Source organism: Pan paniscus, chromosome 18 (genome assembly GCF_029289425.2).
Source record: "Pan paniscus chromosome 18, NHGRI_mPanPan1-v2.0_pri, whole genome shotgun sequence".
NCBI classification, from domain to species: Eukaryota; Metazoa; Chordata; class Mammalia; order Primates; family Hominidae; genus Pan; species Pan paniscus.
This window is the reverse complement of record NC_073267.2, coordinates 88,303,061-88,316,919: the sequence shown is the minus strand read 5'-3', so window position 1 is coordinate 88,316,919 and position 13,859 is coordinate 88,303,061. Positions and strand designations below refer to the sequence as shown.

Below are 13,859 nucleotides of genomic sequence, written 5' to 3'. Positions count from 1 at the left end.
CCTGCCCTGCCTCCTTGTCTCACTCTTATTCCATATCACCCACACCGTCAACATATGCTGTCACACTCTACTGCAATTTAAGTACTTATCTCCTTGACGAAACTGTGACGTAATAACAAAGCAAAACCTGCCTTTTCATCCCTGGTAGTTAGTAAAGTAACACCCACAAATAGGGACTTCCTAATTATTGCTGAATCATTAAAGTGATTTTTAACACCCACAATAACTAGAAACAGAAAAACACAGCCAAAGACGAGAGACCAAACATGATGAAGCAGCTGACAATATGAAAAAACAAACAAACAAAAACCTACGAAAAGGGCAAAGGAAAAAAATGCCTAAGATGTATAATGTAATACTACTGTTACTGCCTCTTTTGCGGTGGAGGTTTCTGAAAAGCAAGAATGTTCATAAGTAATATCAACAAACAACAAAGCTATAACAGCATTACAGGTAATATTTGTTTGTAGAGATGCACCTTTCCCATTAACCTGTTCACAGAGAGATGTTCTGTAGCATATAACACATGTTCCAAATGTCAGGGATGCAATTCTGGAAGCCGCGCAGGAAACCATGCTTTCAGAAAACCATGCGGTTGTATTCATTTCCATTTACTTGTTATGTTGATGCATCATATTGATCTTTTTCCAAATGACCCATAGCTGGAAATAAATTTATTTCAAACACTGCATAACAACTGCCTATGTATCTGTCTTTTTAAATTTGGTGTGTGTGTGTGTGTGTGTATAATATGTAATTTTCGCCGGGCGCGGTGGCTCACGCCTGTAATCCCAGCAATTTGGGAGGCCAAGGTGGGTGAATCAAGAGGCCAGGAGATTGAGACCATCCTGATAACATGGTGAAACCCTGTCTCTATTAAAAATACATAAAATTAGCCAGGCATGGTGGTGGGCGCCTATAGCGCCAGCTACTCAGGAGGCTGAGGCAGGAGAATGGCGTGAACCCGGGAGGCGGAGCTTGCAGTGAGCCGAGATTGCGCCACTGCACTCCAGCCTGGGCGACAGGGTGAGACTCCGACCAAAAAAAAAAAAAATATATATATATATATATATATATATATATATATATATATATATATAGAATTTGGTATGCATATATATTTGTATATAAACATAAAATTGAACGGCAAGAGACTAATGCAGTGGTATGAGATTATTTTTAATTGTCAAAAAGGCAAAAAAGCATCAACAACAGCTTAATTAGTGCATAGTGTCTTGTATTAAGATGAGACGGTATCTAAGTACTTTCGGAAGCAGGTGGCTAGTGATGTTCCCCAAATATTTTATAAAGTTTATACAAGAACAATGGCGGTATACTTTTTTCCTCTGAAATCTGGACCTAGGTGACAAATGTTCTTGTGAAAATATTAGTGAGTCTTGGTTATCTGGAAAAACTGTGGCCACAAGGGTACAACTGATAGCAAGAAACCACCCTTGAATATATTCTGTCAAACGGAAATCCTGAAACTGAATTACCAATGGCACAAGCCCAAACAAGCTCATCTGTACATGTGCTAAACTGAAAGTCATGTCATTGACATTACCTAGCAACAGATCGTTCGCAAAGTGGCACCTTCCCCAAGACTACTAGGAAGATGTGGTCAAATAGAGTGTCAACACATTGTCTCCCAGAGCTATGAATTGGGGAATTGTCCAGAAGGTCTTTGAGAAGGTGAAAATGATGAATGTATGTAATCATCCCCATTTAAATAATTTAGGAACCAAAGCCCAGAAAGCATAAGTAAATTGTTCATCGTCCCAAAGCTAGGAAGTGGAATGGTTTGGACTTGAACTCTAGCTGGCTTGGCTCAAAATTAGGGCATCATACCCAGGGCTGCATGAACTTCCTTCCTGGTGAATTCAAGGTTGCATGAAAGGTGAGCCAGCTAAATGATTTGCTCGTGGTCAGGGAACACTTTACTCATGGCCGCAGTGCTGGAATTTAGGGGACAAATGCTCAGTTTTAAAAGCTCTGTTCTGAAGAAAGCTAAAAATCTTAACAAGGTTTTAAACATATATTTGCCCTGCACCACCACCAAATACAACAAACTGGACAGAAAGTCTGTTCAGCAAATATTCATTTTCCATCCTCTCACCTCCCTGTAAGGCATACAATTTCCCTTCTGAAGCTGGGCTTGGTTATGTAACTGACTTTAGCCAATCAAAGTGATGGGATGTGTTAAGTTTCAGCCCAACCCTATGAGACACTGGTGACTAATTTACACCAAGAGAAGAATGTTCCCCCAATTCATGACTCAACTTTCAACCTGAGCTATAGAATGAGATGGGTGAAATGGGGCTACCTATAAACTAATCACTGAATTTTGGGGTGATTTGTTACGCAGCAATAGCTAACTAATTACATGGAGTGAAGATGGGATGAAAAATAAAATGGTCAAGATATATAAAAGTGAGCAGATGGTAGTGTGGGGATGGCAAAGAAATGTTAGCCTTAGAAGGAATCTTGAGAAAGGATTAAGATACCCAAGGCAGCATTTATTTTAAGGGACAGGGTCTTGTTCTGTTGCCTAGGCTGAAGTGCAGTGGCACAATCATAGCTCATTGCAGTCTGAATCTTCTGGGCTTAAGAAATATCCCCCTTTAGCCTCTTGAGTAGCTGGGACTACAGGTATGAGCCATCATGCCCAGCTAATATTTTTATGTGAGTAGAGACAGGGTCTCACTATAGTGCCCAGGCTGGTCACAAACTTCTGGCCTCAAGTGATGCTCCTGCCTGGGCCATCCAATGTGCTAGGATTATAGGCATGAGCTACCAGGCCTCAAAGCAGCATTTTTAAGTGGTCACTGCTTTCATGGTTGTGCAGCTTCACCACTTAAGGAAACCGAAATGGAAAAACATCAGCCTCATGAAGAATGAAGGATCCAAGCCCAACGCCTCCAGACAAGGAAAGTGTGCAAAAGGAACAAAGAGAAAACACATCATAGCTCTATGCTAAACCAAGCTATGTCTTTTGGGAGGTGAACTTCAATTATGAAGTATAAATTTTGAATAAAAGAAAGAAAGCTGGACATTTTGTGAGTTCTGAAAAATCACAGATGCATTATTTGTTGTAGAAAAGTTGGTGAAACATAGAAGAACTGGAAGGAAGCCTATTTAAAAGATACCTCAAGATTATGGTGATTACTTCTTCCCTTTCAAATGCATAGCATATTGAAGTTTCTTTTAAAAATTCATACAGGAGAGTCATTCTATGCAACGGTAAGAGGGAAACTGTCAGACAACATTCCCAATTCAATATTATATTGTGCTTCAAGAAAAGATTTCCATATATTCTAGATTAAAAAAAGCCTCATAAATAAATGATAATCCAGTACATGCTCTGAAAAATGAAAAAAATAATTTTGTGTTTGCATTTTACTCCACAGAGTAAAATTTAATCTCTCTTTTAATATAGCATGTTTTATATAAAGAGGTAAAAAGATGTAACCTTACGAAAATTGATTTTTTTACATGTTTAAAAATGTCCCACACAGTATTTATCTAGGCATTTTCCATCTGAAAGTATAGACAGGCATTATATGTTGATAACTTCACCATGTTGGGTTAAAAGTAAATAGAGTTGTGATTTGATTAAATGAAATTTTTCTTCATAGTGCTAAAAATAATCAAGACCAAATCGTGGCTTTAGGAGGGTGTCATCCATTATTCAGGCTAGGCTTTCAATACCGTATCATGGTCTCTAACGGCACACAGTAGGTGCTTATTAAATATGCGTCAAATGCACGACTTAAGAGAGGGCTTGTGGGAGATCCAATGCCCCAGTCCAAAACAAAGCTGAAGTCACAAGATCTTAGGATGGGGTGAAATCAGATGATTTGTGCCTTCTTGTCCTCCATGCAGACATCCTTTTTGGTTTCCTGAGCATCCCTCAGGAGTTTTATAGACTAATGGGTAGGTGTAAGATTAACACCACATCCTCATCGCATCAGACAACCTGGAGATAGGGCTATTTCAGGCTAGTATCCTCTAAACAAATACGTTCTAAATACTAAGTAGGAACAGTATTAGGGAGATCTGAATCTTAGATAGTCTTAACAACTTTGAAAAAAAATAAAAAGTCCGTTTTGATGTGTTGTCTGGCCCTCACCTCCAGGGACAGAACTAACCCAGAGATGATTTCTCATCCCAGCTGAAGGAGGATTCCAGACAGCAATTAAAATATGCAAAGTTTTTCTCAAAAATCTTTGTATTTTAACTTTAAGGCTTTCCATGACAGCTTTAAATAAACATATATATATATATATATATATATATATATAAAATATATAATTGAAAAATAAATATTGAATATATTCAGGGTCTATAAAGTAATGATTTGATTACTATATACATTGTGTAATGATTATCACAATCAAATTAATTAACACATCCATCACCACTCATGCTGTACATTAGATCTCCAGAACTGGTTTATTAGTAACTAGAAGTTTGAACCCTTAGATCAACACCTCCCCACTTCACTGACCCCCTAGCCCCAGCAACCACCATTCTCACTCTCTGTTTCTATTCTATGAGTTTGGTTTTTTCAGATTCCACATTGTCAGTCAGATCATATGTCTTTGTCTGTCTGTGCCTGGCTTATTTGACTTAACATAATGTCCTTCAGGTTCAGAAATGCATTTTTAAAAATGGGGTTCACATATACAGTGAAATATTATTCAGCCATAAAAAGGATGAAATCTTGCCATTTGTGACAACACAGGTAGTAGCCTTTGAAGGCAGATCTTCAGGCCATAAGACATTCATGGGATTCTTGTTGCTTTCAGGAAGGAAGCAACCACAGACAACTTTAGATAGGATTCAGGTCTTACAGTCTTCAGAGACATTATCTGGCAGCAAAGAGGAGAGAAGATACTTCAAGTTATGGCTGATAGACTGTAAGGTGGCCCCACATAATCCCTACCACCTGGTATTCACACCATTGTGCAGTGTCCTCCCTTTGAATGTGTGCAGGACTTCTGACTTGGTATTAATCAGCAGAAATCTGGCAAATGTGATGAGGTATACATGGCTTCCATGATTACATTGGGCATATAAGACACCATCTTGTTGACCAACTTGCCCCAGAGACTCTTGTTGCTGGCTTGATGAAGGAAGCTGCTTTGTGGGAAAAGCCCAGATATTCAGGAACTGTTGATGCCTCTAGGAGCTGAGGGGTACCTCCAGCCAACAGCCAACAGTCAGCAAGAAGCCAGGCCGAGTCAAAAAGCTACAAGGAAATAAAGTCTGCTAGTAATCTGGGTGATTTGGGAAGCCAATTCTTCCCCAATCAAGCTACCAGATTAGAACACACCCTGGCCAATATATGATTGCAACTTTGTGAAACCCTAGGCAGAGGACCCAGCTAAGTCTGATACTCAGATTCCTGATCCACAGAAACCATGAAATAATAAATGCCTGCTGTTTTAAGCTGCAAAATTTGTGTTAATTTATGTAGCAAGAATAGTGAATGATACATAAGTGGAGAATGTCAAGTGTGTTCAAGTGGAGATGGAGAATGAGCAGATGGTGTGGCAAGGACAGGAAGCAAGTAAACCTGATGAAAGCTTTGGATTATGGTTCAGTGCAGCATTCCTGCTACCCATCTTATGGCTGTCTACAGAAGTGTATTCAAGAAAATGCATTAAAATAATGAACAAATTAGTGAGACAGAGAGTACACTGGGCAAAGGAATGACAAGCTGAACATTATAAACTTAGTCACAGAGGGCCCAGGGAGACACTGAATGTTTTTGAGCAGAGGAGTGATGTGACAAAGGTGTGTTTTAGGAAGATGTATCTGACATATAGAATGGAATGGAGTATGGAAAATTCACATCACAGAGTGTAATACCACATTCTTATGTTTTCATCACATAAAATCTCACAGGTCAAAATGGCTAAGAAGAAAAAACAAAACAGCCAAGTATCTGACACCTATTTTGGTTTCAAGGTACTAGAACATTTCTTAAACCTTTTTTGTTTTGTTTTGTTTTGTTTGTTTGTGTTTGTTTTGAGATGGAGTCACGCTGTGTTGCCCAGGCTGGAGTGCAGTGGCACGATCTCGGCTCACTACAAGCTCTGCCTCCCGGGTTCACGCCATTCTCCTGCCTCAGCCTCCTGAGCAGCTGGGACTACAGGCACCCGCCACCACGCCTGGCTAATTTTTTGTATTTTTAGTACAGACGGGGTTTCACCATGTTAGCCAGGGTGGTCTCTCTCCTGACCTCGTGATCTGCCTGCCTTGGCCTCCCAAAGTGCTGGGATTACAGGCGTGAGCCACCGTGCCAGGCTATAATTTTTTTAACTTTTACTACAGGAAGCAGATTCTTTCAGATTATGTGATATGTGCCACATATAACAAGACTTCACATAAGCAATGTGTGTACACTTTAATAACATATAGAATGACTACCTAGGTACCTGTCACTCATTTTAAGAAACAGAACTTTCCAATACCTCCCCTGTGTATCTCTCGCCATGGCACCATTCTGTTTTCCTCCCAACCATGCCCTGTCCCTCACACCTGGGAAAAAACTAGCTCATATTTTGCATTCTTCGTTCCCTTGGTTTTCTTTATAGTTTTATCAAATATCCTGAATGTTTAGCTTTGCCTATATTTTAAGCTTTCTATAAATGGAATCATACTGTATATATTCTCCTATGTAAATGCTTGTTTTTTTTTTTGAGACACAGTCTTACTCTGTAGCCCAGGCTGGAGTGCAGTGGTACAATCATAGCTCACTGCAGCCTCGACCTTCCCGGCTCAAGAGATCCTCCCTCCTCAGTCTCCCAAGTACCTGAGACCCCTGAGACCACAGACACATGATACCACACTGGCTAATTTTTGTATTTTTAGTAGAGATGGGGTCTCAGTATGTTGCCCGGGTTGGAATCAAACTCCTGGGCTCAAGCCATCTGCCGACTGTGGCCTTCCAAAGTGCTGGGATTACAGGTGTGAGCCACTGTGCCCAGCTGTAAACGCTGTTTTAATCCTGAATTATGTTGCTGAGATTCTTCTATGTTGATGCACGTTCTGGTATCCACCCATTATCACTGCTATCTCCTATGCAGGAATGTGCCACCATTGATTTCCCCATTTCATTGTAGACGGCTTTTGGAGGACTTTCAGGTTCTTGCTATCACAAATTATGCACCAGAAACATTCCTGAGCTTTTCCTAGTTCTCAACAGTTTCTCTAAGGCATCTTTATAGGAACAAAATTGCATAAGTTGCTAAGTAATACTTTATTATGTAATACCAAAATATTTTCCAAAATGGCTGTTTCAGTTCAGCAATGTATAAAATTCCCTATTTCTCCACATCCTTCCAGTGCTTGTTATGACCTTAGTACTTAACGTTTTGCCAATCTGGTGAGTGTGAAATAACTTATCATTGTTGTATTAACAGCAATGCCTTTTTTTGAGATGGAATCTAGCTCTGGTGCCCAGGCTAGAGTATAGTGGCGACATCTCAGCTCACTACAACCTCTGTCTCCCGGGTTCCAGCGATTCTCCTGCTTCACCCTCCCGAGTAGCTGGGATTGCAGTCACATGCCACCACGCCTGGCTAATTTTCTATTTTTAGTAGAGAAGGGGTTTCACCATGTTGGCCAGGCTGGTCTGGAGCTTCTGACCTCAAGTAATCCACCTGCCTTGGACTCCTTAAGTGCGGAGATTACAGGTGTGAGCCACTGCACCCAGCCAACTGCAACGCCTCTAACTGATGAGTTTGAACATCCTTTCGATAATATGGTATTCTTTATACGACAGTTTGTATTCTAAGGCACTTGCCCTTTAAAATCCACATGTCAAGTTGGCAAAACAAGACCTATGCCCACAAAAACTTATTAATAAAGTTAAAACATAATGTGTCAAATGAATGTGTGTCTGTTAAGCTGTAATGCACACTATATATATATATATATATATGTATATACACATTTAACGGGACATTTCACAAAGTCATCTATGATGAATTTTGGCTCCCAAGTGTACTGGGTGTATAACCTTGGGCAAGTCATTTACCTTTCTAAACCATTACTGGCTCATAAAAATCTATTTAAGCAACACATTTACAAAAATTGATACATAAAGCAAAGGCTGTCTGCATTATTAACATTTAGAATCATCACTGCCCCTTTCTTCCTCAGTGGATTTTCAGAAATGTACATTTCTCTTCTACTGTAAGTAGCTACAGTAAGCTTTCCCATTGCAGATAAAGAAAGGAGCAACACTTCCCTTCAAACCTCAATTCTAAATTTAAAAATCACAGATTACATGAACAAGTCATCTGGGCAACATAGTCTCTTCAGCAATGAATAATCTTTGCCTTGCCAGGGCACCGTTTCACTTTCTGTTCCTTCTGCCCAAAACACTTTTCCCCTGGCTATTCACACTGCCAGCTCCTTCTCACCTTTGAAACCCTGTCCTTACCTGCCCGTGCTTTCCAAAGCTTGCCCCGCCTTCTCCCCTGCCATTCATTTCCAGCCCAGTGCCATGTTTGTTTGTTTCTGAAAATGTATCGCCACTGGAATATATTTTATCTTGGTGTTTACTCATTTTTTGGCTGGCTCCCCCACTGAAATGCACACTCTGTAAACCTGGCTTGTCTGGGGTTCACCTTTGTGTCTTCAGAAGCTTGAGAAACGCCTGGCTTCTAGTAGGAAGCTGGTTGAGTAACTGCAGCAGCTGGGCTTCGTGGCTCACACCTATAATCCCTGTACTTTGAGAGGCAGAGGCGGGAGGATCACTTGAGTCCAGGCATTTGAGACCAGCCTGAGCAACAAGCGATGCTGCATCTCTATAAAAGAAAAATTAAAAAAAATTAGGCAGGCATGGTGGTGTATGCCTGTAATCCCAGCTACGCGGGAGACTAAGGCATGAGGATCGCTTCAGCCCAGGAGACCGAGGCTGCAGTGAGTTATGATTGCACCACCACACTCCAGATCCTGTCTCAAAGAAAAATAAATTGTTGCATTAGTTCATCTACTACAAATGTTTCAGAAAGGACTTGGTGGTGAAACTGGACATTTATACGCAAGTTTTTATATTAATAAAACACTTGGGCCCCAGACCCGTAGTCTAGCATTCTTTATTTCCACCTCACTAGTTTCCCCTGAGTTTGTTTGCAAAGTTAAATTTCTAAAAAAGGCAAACAAGCCCACAAGGATTTCCTGTATTCTCACCTGTCTCCCTTTTACCAATAAAGAAGTTATATGAACATAAATCAACAAAATGCTGTATTTTCTTTATCTTTATATCCACCTGTTAGTTTTAGAGTTTTAATCTTTCTGATAACCATCCCATTGCAAGCTCTTCAGGATGGAAACCATCTCTTATCACATTTGAAATTCAAAGAGGAAGCTCTTAGAGCACCATGTGACAAGAGGTACCGATGGGTATTTATGATCAAGGAAGATGATGAGCTAGAAGCAGCAGCCTGTCGATGAGGTCACATCATATTACGAATATGGTTTATTAGCAGCTCCCAAAGATATGCCCTCTCTTTGGTCAATAAGAAAAGGATAAAAGGTTCAAGATAAGGAAGAAGCACTTTACAAATGAAAACGTTCACTAATGAAATTAGTATCGTTATTGCAGGAAGTGCTAATTTTCCTGCTCACTGAGAGTTTAATAAAAATGTTATATCTACTCTATAACTGTGATTAATCAGTGTAGTATTGAGAAGTACAGCGATTCTTTTTCAACAAGGCAATTTTCAAAATTTGAAAAGGTGTAAATTTCATGCAAATTGCTTCATAATCATATATGTACAAAAAGGAGCCGACAAAATCGCAGTTACGAAAAGAATCATTAACATTTAACTTTTTCCCCCTTTTCTCCAACTGCTCCTTAAATGGTTTATGATAAATTAAATGACTTGACCAACTGAAATGTATAATACAGGTGAATGTCAACAAAACGGTGATATTTTAAACCAACTCAAATGTGGATGTCAAGTTTGAACAGTGATATGAAATAGGACATTTTATAAAGGAAAACTGCCTTGATTCAATCAAAATGCATCTACTTGTTTTAATAACAATATAGAGAGACAAGGAAGCACTTTTCTATTTTTGATTCTTCTCAGTGGGAAACAGTACATCTTTGCTACAGAAAGTCATATTCCTGCCCATAGGGTTCTTCCCTCCCGCCCCAACAGGTCCCTAGGTATCCTGTAATTTTAAGAAACGGTTTGCAAACCTGAGTGTTCCTCAGACAGAGTGGCCTGTAATGAGCCAGCCCAAGAGGCTGACACCCAGGTGCCTCCAATCTCATCGTGTGTGGTGTCTAACAGCACTATCTGGGTAAATCCAGAGTAGGTTATTCATCTGTTTACATAGCCAAGGTAGAAGTGGATAATAAGACCTCAAGTTTAAGGATGACAGTGTTAGGATTATTAGATGCATCTACTGATAGCCCATAAAACTTGTAAGACAGAAGCAGAAAACAAACTTACTTGCACACACTAGTATTAATATTGTGACAGCTAACAGCCAGTTGTTTCTGGCTTTTAAGAAGTTGGGGCTGGACACTGTGGCTCATGCCTGTAATCCCAGCACTTTGGGAGGCCGAGGCAGGTAGATCACTCAAGGTCAGGAGATCGACACCAGCCTGGCCAACATGGCGAAACCCCACCTCTACTAAAATACAAAAATCAGCTGGGTGTGGCGGCGGGTGCCTGTAATCCCAGCTACTCGGGAGGCTAAGGCAGGAAACTCGCTTGAATCCAGGAGGCGGAGGTTGCAGTGAGCCAGGATCGGGCCACTGCACTCCAGCCTGGGTGAAAGAGTGCGACTCCAACTTAAAAGAAAAAAAAAAAAGTTGGAAGCTTTTTTTAAAAAAAAAAAAGAAAAATTTAATATATAACTTGGAAAGCAGTGGTTAGCAATTTCTGGGTAATAACTCAAAGTGATTCTAAATGGTCTAAGTACTGCCACGGTTCTTGCATTGGGTGGATTTTTCTTCCCCCATGCAGGCTTTTGGAGGGACAAAGTAATGATAAGTAGGAACCATTTTCCTCCCTCATCTTCATCCCGTACCTCATATATTTTCTAAAATGGCCCTACTCAAGGCAGTTATTACGCACAGCCGATGTTCTTCAGAAGAGTTTTTCAGAGGATGATTTTTGGTTAAAGTGGCATATTTTAGAACCATCTGGTCACATGCATTAATGCACACTTTCAAATTCCGCACGGATTTTTACGACGGCGTTCTTCTGCCCTAAGAGTCTCTCGCAGGCACTGTGTGTAAATAAGACAAAGACTCCTGCCGCCTTCAATTCGCGGAGTAGTGAACAGAGGCTCTAGATTTCACATGGCAACACATTTTCCATTATACGCTAAGATTAATAAACCTCGCAGAGCCCCGGTGAGCCACTGGAAAACAAGGGCAGCAGGGTGCTTGTCTCTGTTCCATTAGACACGGGACGAGCTGCAGGCTTGACACACTCTGTCACTCCAGCCGGTAATGGGCCTCCTCGAGACCACCCCGCATGGATGCTCCGCTGGTTTGGTGGCCCAGTTGCGGGAGAAAAACTTTCTCCTTTTCTCCCCCTAACTCAGCCAGGGACCCTTCAGAATACACAAAAAAACCTCACTTCTTTTTTTTTTTTTGAGACAGAGTCTCCCTCTGTCGCCCAGGCTGGAGTGCAGTGGTGCAATCTCGGCTCACTGAAAGCTCCGCCTCCCGGGTTCACGCCATTCTCTTGTCTGAGTAGCTGGGACTACAGGCGCCAGCCACCACACCCAGCTAATTTTTTTTTTTTTTTTTTTTTTTGTATTTTTAGTAGAGACGGGGTTTTACGGTGTTAAGCAGGATGGTCTCGATCTCCTGACCTCATGATACGCCCACCTCGGCCTCCCAAAGTGCTGGGATTACAGGCGTGAGCCACTGCACCCAGCCAAAACCTCACTTCTTGGCAGTGGAAGACCAAAGACCCTGGCAGGCAGCTCAGCTTTGGGAAAAGGTCAGGAGATGATGGGGGCTTAAATTGGGCTTCTGCCAATCATGCCCTTCACCAGGGTTGGGCTTGTGATCTTTATTAGGTCACTCTGAACCTCAGTTTCTTCTTCTGATACTGAGAATGATGAATACACCTATCACTTAGGGTGGGATTAACAAATAATGAATGTATGACTTCAGCCTCGTGCCTGGCACATAGAAAGCACACATATGTGAGTTTCTGCTATGATTACACTGGTGGTTGCTTCCATTTTAATTACTATGATTGCTATCGATACTGCTGCTATTACTAATACTACTCACAGAGACGTGACCCCTTTGATCTTCAATTCTCTCAACTCTGAACTGATGACAGCCATGCCCCACTCTGATTGATGAATCAAACAATGTGCAAAAAGCATGCTCTTGGTACTCTATCGGTGCTCAGTTTATTGCACATCTCCACCTTTCTGGCAGGAATTCTAGGAGGAGGAAGTAAAGCCCACTTTGGTGTCACTAAAATTTCCAATCTCCTGACTGCACTGTTGTGAGCCCTGTCCTAACAGACTTCTCCCTACAGAAGAAGGAAGCTCTGCACAGTCTCGGGAGGTAAAAACCACAGCTTCCGGCTGCCTCTGAGCACTTACACCCACCCAGCCTCAGCACAGACAGCCTCAGTTGGTCCTTGGAACCATCCTGTGCCTCACATGGATGCCTCACAATTTACAGCAAGGCCACCGACAATCAGGGAGGAGAAGCCACAGGCCCAAGGCAGCAAAACTTGGTTTTTGGCAGAACTCAGAAAGCCAGAGGACCCTCTCCTGGTTCTGATACCATGTCCCCACTACTATACTTGCTATTTTCTGAATCACTTAGTAGAGAGTTAAGTGAGATAGTTGTTATGGACTAAATGTATGTGTTCCTCTCCCCAGCTCCCCCAAATTCATATGCTGAAGCCCTATGCCCCAGTGTGACAGTACTTGGAGGTGGGGCTTTGGGAGGTGACTTATTTCAAATGAGATCATGGGGACGGGGTACGATGGGATTAGTATCCTTATAAGAGAAAGGTTCCAGACCCCTTCCTCTCTCTGCCATGAGAGGACACACAAAGGCATCCATCTGGGAACCAGAAAGAGAGCCTCAGGCAGACACAGAATGTGCCCATGGCTTCACCTTGGACTTCCCAGCCTCTAGACTGTGAGGAATAGAGGTCTGCTGTTTAACCTGCCCAGTCTATGGTATTATGTTATAGCCATCCAGGCAGACAAAACAATCGCCATTGTATGAATATCTGCTCAGTCACTGTTGGGGGCGGGGGGCGGGGGATGAAAAATGTGATGGTCTTGCCCACATTTCAGTCCTGAGAGGTGGAGCTGGGACAGCTTTATAAGGAAGACTCCCATCACTGAGTGGCCCCCTGGATAAAGCTTATATTCTCTACTTCCACGGATAGCCTGGAGGATATTGTTATCCCTGCTCTATGGATGAGGGAACGTGAAGTCCAGAATTAGTGGTTGTGGTAGAGTAATAATGACTCCCTACAAGAGAAGTCTACACACTAATCCCCCAAATTTGTGACTCTGTCATCAGCCATGGCAAAGGGGACTCTGAAGATGTGATTAAGGACCCTGAGATGGAGTGATTATCCAAGATTATCTGGGTATTCCCAAAGAAATCAAAAGGGTCCTTATAAGAGAGTGGCCAGAGGGCCAGATGAGGAGAATGTGACGGGACAACGGAAGAGGAATCAGTAAAGGAGATGTGATGATATTAAACTGCTGGTTTGAAGCCAGAGGAAGGGGCCAAGAGCCAAGGAATGCAGGAGGCCTCTAGAAGATGAAAAATGCAAGGAAATAGATTCTCCCCTAGAGCCTCCAGAAGGAACAAGCCCTAC

The 13,859-nt window shown here is 41.7% G+C and overlaps 1 protein-coding gene across 1 annotated transcript in view; it reads right to left on the bottom strand.

The window, feature by feature from the left end:
• Positions 1-13,859, bottom strand: part of WWOX (WW domain containing oxidoreductase) — a 1,111,113-nt gene that overhangs the window by 628,035 nt on the left and 469,219 nt on the right. The window lies entirely within an intron of this gene.